This window comes from Orycteropus afer, unplaced genomic scaffold (genome assembly GCF_000298275.1).
Source record: "Orycteropus afer afer isolate SDZICR_OR568_19922 unplaced genomic scaffold, OryAfe1.0 scaffold00093, whole genome shotgun sequence".
NCBI classification, from domain to species: domain Eukaryota; kingdom Metazoa; phylum Chordata; class Mammalia; order Tubulidentata; family Orycteropodidae; genus Orycteropus; species Orycteropus afer.
The window spans coordinates 1034428-1040501 of NW_006921680.1; positions in this window are offsets into that span (position 1 = coordinate 1034428).

The following is a 6074-nucleotide window of genomic DNA, read 5'->3' on the forward strand; positions in this document are numbered from 1 at the left end:
CTACGGGTCGGGTCCGACTTGACAGCACATAACAACAGACCTCATGAGGAGCCCTTGGGTGGTGCTGCAAACAGTTATGTGTTCAGCTACTTATCGAAAGGTTGGCAATTTGAATCTACCTAGAGGTGCCTTGGAAGAAAGCCATGGCAATCTATTTTCAAAAGATCACAGTTACTAAAAACCCTATGGAGCAGAGTTCTACTTTGACACACATGGGATCACCATGAGTCAGAATCAGCAATTGATTTGGTGTTGGTTTTGACCTCATGGAGCTGATAGCATAGTAGGGAAAACCAGTGTTAACCAAAACAATATGCAAAAAAAAAAGAAAATTTTCAACTGGGATAAACTTTATGAATTCAAATTAAAAGTGCCATGAAAAATTATTATTGTCGAGTTACAACCTGCTATGTACTACATTTATATTCTTAATATTCTTTATATTCTATGTTGTTGTTGTTGTTGTTATGTGCCTTTGAGTCCAACCCAACTCATAGCGACCCCTCCTTGGGTTTCCAAGGCAGTTTCACTACGGAAGTAGATTGCCCCAACTTCCTTCCCAGCAGTGGCTGGTGGGTTTGAACCACCAGCCTTCTGGTTAGCAGTCAAGTGCTTTAGGCACTATCTGTATTAACCAAAAAAAAAAAAAAAAACTCACTGCCATCGAATCAGATCCAACTCACAGCGACCCCTCCTTGAGTTTCTGAGGCAGTATCTCTACAGAAGTAGATTGCCCAACCATCCTTCAAAGGAGCGGCTGGTAGGTTTGATCTGCCAGTCTTCTGGTTAGCAGTCAAGTGCCTTAGGTACTATGCCACCAGAACTCCTAAGGCACTATATTATGTATTTAATATTCAATATTAACTTTAATGAAAGAGTTCATTTACATTCAAATGTTTATTTGTGAAACTAATTATTATTACTAGAAATATACCATCTGCATGAACAATATAACCAGGACTTGGGCAGGTACCCCTCTCTAGAGTATCATAGCTATCTCTATCATTGCCCTTTCATATGCTTTATAACTTTCTGCTCAAGAGCCTGTTTCCCTTCCTTGAGTATAAACTCCTCAAGAGAGTACTAAGTGGGTCTTGCTAATATATTGGCAATGGTTACTATAGTATCTGGCACATACAAGGTACTGTAGAATGAATGAGTGATTGGATGAATGAATGACTATTAGAGGAAGAAAAAGAAGCCCTGATTCCTCTCAGCTGCTAATCAAAAGGTAGTGGTTTGAACCCATCCAATAGCTCCTCACAAGAAAGACATGGTGATCTGCTTCTGTAAAGTTATAGCCTAGAAAACTCCATGGGGCAGTTCTCTGTCACAGGGATTGCTTGGAGTAAAAAGTCCATGGCACCTAACAACAAAAACAGCAGAAGAAAATGCCTAGGAAATCCTCCGTGTCTTTATTTTCATTCTTTATCATCAACACCAAAAATTATTGAACATCTTCCAAAGATTGGGTACTGTGGTAATTACTGGATTACACAGAAACATAAATCATCTTGTTTAATCTCAACAAGTTTTTTATTTCAGAGCAAAGAATATACAAATGATACAGCATTTCATGGTTTACAAACTACTTTCAGATACACTATTTTTTTCCTCATAACAATCTTGTAAGATAGGCAGGCCAGATATAATTTTCATGATTCTTATGAGAAAACTGAGACACAGAGAGACTAAGTGACTTACTCGAGGTCACACAGCAGATGTTAGTTTTGTGTTGTTAGATGCCATTAAGTCAGTTCTGACTCATAGGAATCCCATGTGCAATAGAATGAAATGCTGCCCAGTCCTGCAGTAACTTCACAATCACTGATTGCTATGTTTGAGCCTACTGTTGCAGCCACTGTGTCATTCCATCTCACTGAAGAACACTGTCCTTTTTGATAACCCTCTACTTTATCAAGCATGAAGTCCTCCAGGGACTGGTTCCTCCCACTAGCAAGCCCAGAGTAAATGAGACGAAGTCTCACCATCCTCACTTCTAAGGAGCATTTAGGTTGTACTTCTTCTAAGATAGATTCATTTGTTCACACCAGTAACCAGGTAGAATGAGGACTAGAACTTGATGGCTAGTGTCTAGTTCAGCTTGGATTAGAGGAGTAGTAGAAAATAAGGTTTCAGAAATAGGTAAAGTATAGCTTAAATACCATGTTAGGAATTCAGACTTAAAATTTCACATCAACTCAATTTCCACTTGCTTCTTTCATCATTGATGTCAAAAAAATAAAATAAAATAAAACCATATATCCAAAATCAGATGTCATGATTGATGATGTCATAACTTACAAGCAGGCTCTCAGAAATCTCTAAAAGGAAATCCCAGGAAAAAAAAAAAAAAATTAGAAAGCCCTTCACTTTCTGTTTCTCAAACCTTTGACACTTCCTTAATAACCCACAATTCCATATAAAATAGTAAAATCAATTATTCTTAAAAGTTCAGAAATAACCATGGATTTTGGAAGGCAGGAAAGAATAGCAGGAACATAAGCAATAGCTTTCATATTGTTGATCTTTTAAGAACTTGGCAGGAAACCAATGATACAGTCAACTTGGGAGATTTGACAAGAGCTACAAAAAAGAATCATTTACTGTCTGGTTACCTAGTGCTGCTCTGACAGGAATATACCACAAATGGGATGGCTTGAACAAACAGGAGTTTATTCTCTTACAGTCTGGATGCTAGAAGTCAGAGTTCAAAGTGCCAGGCTCTAGGGACTGGGTGAAAGCGCCTCAACCTTGGGCTTCAGCTCTGTCTCCTGTTCCCAGTCCACTGAAGCTGGAGGCTTTTCTTCACTCAGACAGCTGCTGACTGCTGAGACTGACAAGTAAAAAGGCACATCCCAATGTGACAAGTAAAAAGGCACATCCCAATATTACCAAACCACATTGTAGGCCATTAATTCAAGTCCACTGAAAGTCCTAAGATCAGCAGGCTGCTGAACAATGACACAGCTACATGCAAGGTTCAAACATGCCATAAGCTAGAGACTATTCCCAAAGCTAATTCTTATATAAGGGAAGCTGACCACATCCCTAGAGCAGCTACTTAGCTGCTTGTGGTAGATCTCCTCATGGACTTGATTGCCAGTCTCATCATAGGGCATAACTACCACCAGCTGCCCAACCACTCAACCAGGCCTAGCCAATTTGGCACACAAATTTAACTACTGCATTTACAAAATGCAGACACCTGATTAGGAAAAGTAATAAAGGATGGTATGGTAGCAATAGCAAAGAGCTGTTACCATCCCTAATGAGGCAAGATGATAAAGTCAATACTAGAAACCAGTAGAAAAACTTCTGTGGAGAAAGAGTGGCCTAAAAGGAACTATGGCCATAGGGAGGAGAAAAAAAAAATAATATTTAATAATCAACCTCACTCTACCACCCTGACAATGGCCCTCATTGGCCAAAACCAATGGGAAACCAAAAAGCAGTGAGCCCACTTCATACAAATCAGTCTGTCAAGAGCAGAGTACAGAAAGGTGGAGAGTGAACATGAATGGAAGATCCCTAGAATACATGGCATCTCCCACTGCTTGATTCTTCCCATTCTTGATGGCTTATATGGAATGGCAAATAGTCCAAATTGAAAGTTTCTGTGTTTATGTAATATTCTGTTCTCTAAGTTTCTATGGCACCTTATTTTTACATTTCTAAGGTCCCTGGATGGTGCAAATGGTTAAGTGTCAACAACTAACCTAAAGATTTGCAGTTCAAAGCCACCCAGTGGCACCTTGGAAGAAAGCCTTGGTGATCTGCTTCCATAAAGATTGTTGTTTTTATTAGGTGCCATTAAGTTCGTTTCAACTACTAGCAAACCCATGTACAATAAAACAAAACACTGCTCACTCTGTAAAGATTACAGACAAGAAAACCCTATGGAGTAGTTCTACTCTGTAACATGTGGGGTTGCCATGAGTCAGAATCAACTTGATGGCCACAAATTTATAGACCACGTTATATTCTGTCTTTTATGCTGTTAGTGAGCCAAATATCAGAAAGCATGCATGTATACATATACACACACATCTGCACTCAGTGTTCCCATGAGGGGTATCTGTAATTATATTTATATTCCCTGTAGTATCATGCAAACTCTCGTGTAGTATCTTGCAAACTCTCTTGAATATAATAAGTCCTAAATAAAAATATATTTAACTAAATTGACTACATTATCAATTTTGCTAAAATCACGTCATTTAAATTTATTTCAAATGACTGAACAAATAATAATGAAAACCAATTCCATTTCTAAAATGTATTTCATGGTAGCATAGTGCCTAAGGCACTTGACTGCTAACCAGAAGGCTGGTGGTTCAAACCCACCAGCCACTCCTTGGAAGGAAGGTTGGGAAATCTACTTCTGTAGTGATACCACCTCAGAAACCCAAGGAGAGGTCATGATGAGTCAGGGCCAATTCGACGGCACATAACAACAACAAAGGTGAAAATGTACTGATGTACAGTAGTTAAAGCTTTTGGTTAGCAAACCAAAAGGTTGGCAATTTGAACCCACCAGCCACTCTGAAGGGAGAAAGATGAGGCAGTCTGCTTCCATAAAGATTTATAGCCTTGGATACTTTTGGGAGCAGTTCCACTGTTCTATAGTGTTGTTGTGAGTCAGAATCAACTCAATGGCAGTGAGTTTGGTTTTGTTTAGGTGAAAATGAATAATATGTCTTGCAAAATATATTTCTTTGTTAGGGAAGAGAGAGAGAGAGAAACAAAAATATCACTGTAATCTTACAAAGTTGAAATAATTAGATCAGAAACAAACAGAATTTATATTGTGGATAAGGTCCTGGAGCTTAATAAAACTAAATTTCTAAATTCACTATATTCTCTATATGACAGTATGGAAAATCATATAACTAAAATAGATTTTTCATTGATAATAGGGTTAATCCTCACCAATACCCACCTCAATTAAAAATGGGTACAATGCATATTAGTGCCTTATTTGGCTTGTATATCAGGAAACAAGTCCCATAACAGTAGTATTTTACTCTCTCAAGTTGCTTTTCTGAAGCCTAGTATGTGCCCCTTTTGATAGCAAAAAAAGAGTTATAAAAAGGATGAGTAGAAGTAATTTATTAAAAAATGGGCAAGTCAACTAAAATAATTCTTTTTTGAGTGTTCTAATTAACTTAACTGAGTGTTTATTTAATCCAGTGGCCTATCAGCTTCTTATTTTATGATGAAAATAAATTATCTTTTATATATTGAGTAATACAGTGACTTCTGCATTATTAATAAATAATTTATATTTTTCTCATAGATTTTAAGAAACATGTCTGGTTTTAAAATTTAAAACACCATTTTTCATATTCTCTATTTGTGCTCAACTTTCTATATTTGTGGAATAAAATTCTTTTACTCTAGATTGTTTTCTCTTTATCTAACATCATCAGTGGTAGCCTTCAACTTGTGCATCTATGAAGTATTTCTTGAAGTGTACTGACCCCGCCACTGGCTGGTTGGCTCTGATGGTAGATTTATAGTTGATAGCATCTGTTTCACGAGTCTGGGTAGCATAGTGCCTAAGGCACTTGACTGCTAACCAGAAGGCTAGCAGTTCAAACCCACCAGCCACTCCTCGGAAGGAAGATCGTGCAATCTACTTCCATAGTGATACTGCCTCGGAAACCCAAAGAGGGGTCGCTATGAGTCAGGTCCAACTGGACAGCACATAACAACAACAACAAGAAGCACCTGTTTATGACAATAACCAACTGAGATATAAACCAAAAGAGTTATACTATCTGGGAAGTTTAATCACATAACTTAGGAAGTCAAATAACTAAAAAAATTCGGTTAACGAATACCCCATCATGTTAGATAACTAAGGTAGGACTGGTGGGATGTTTCAATCTTCTTGTAAATCACTATTTCACAAAATTTAATATTAACGATAAAAATAATTTAGTGTAATATATCCAAATTTATTTTATTCTAAGATAATAAAGATATTGGAAAGTTTTATCTGTTGAAAAATAGATTTAAAAAATGTTTCAGTATCTCCACTTCTCACAAAAGCAGTATGCAAATGAAAG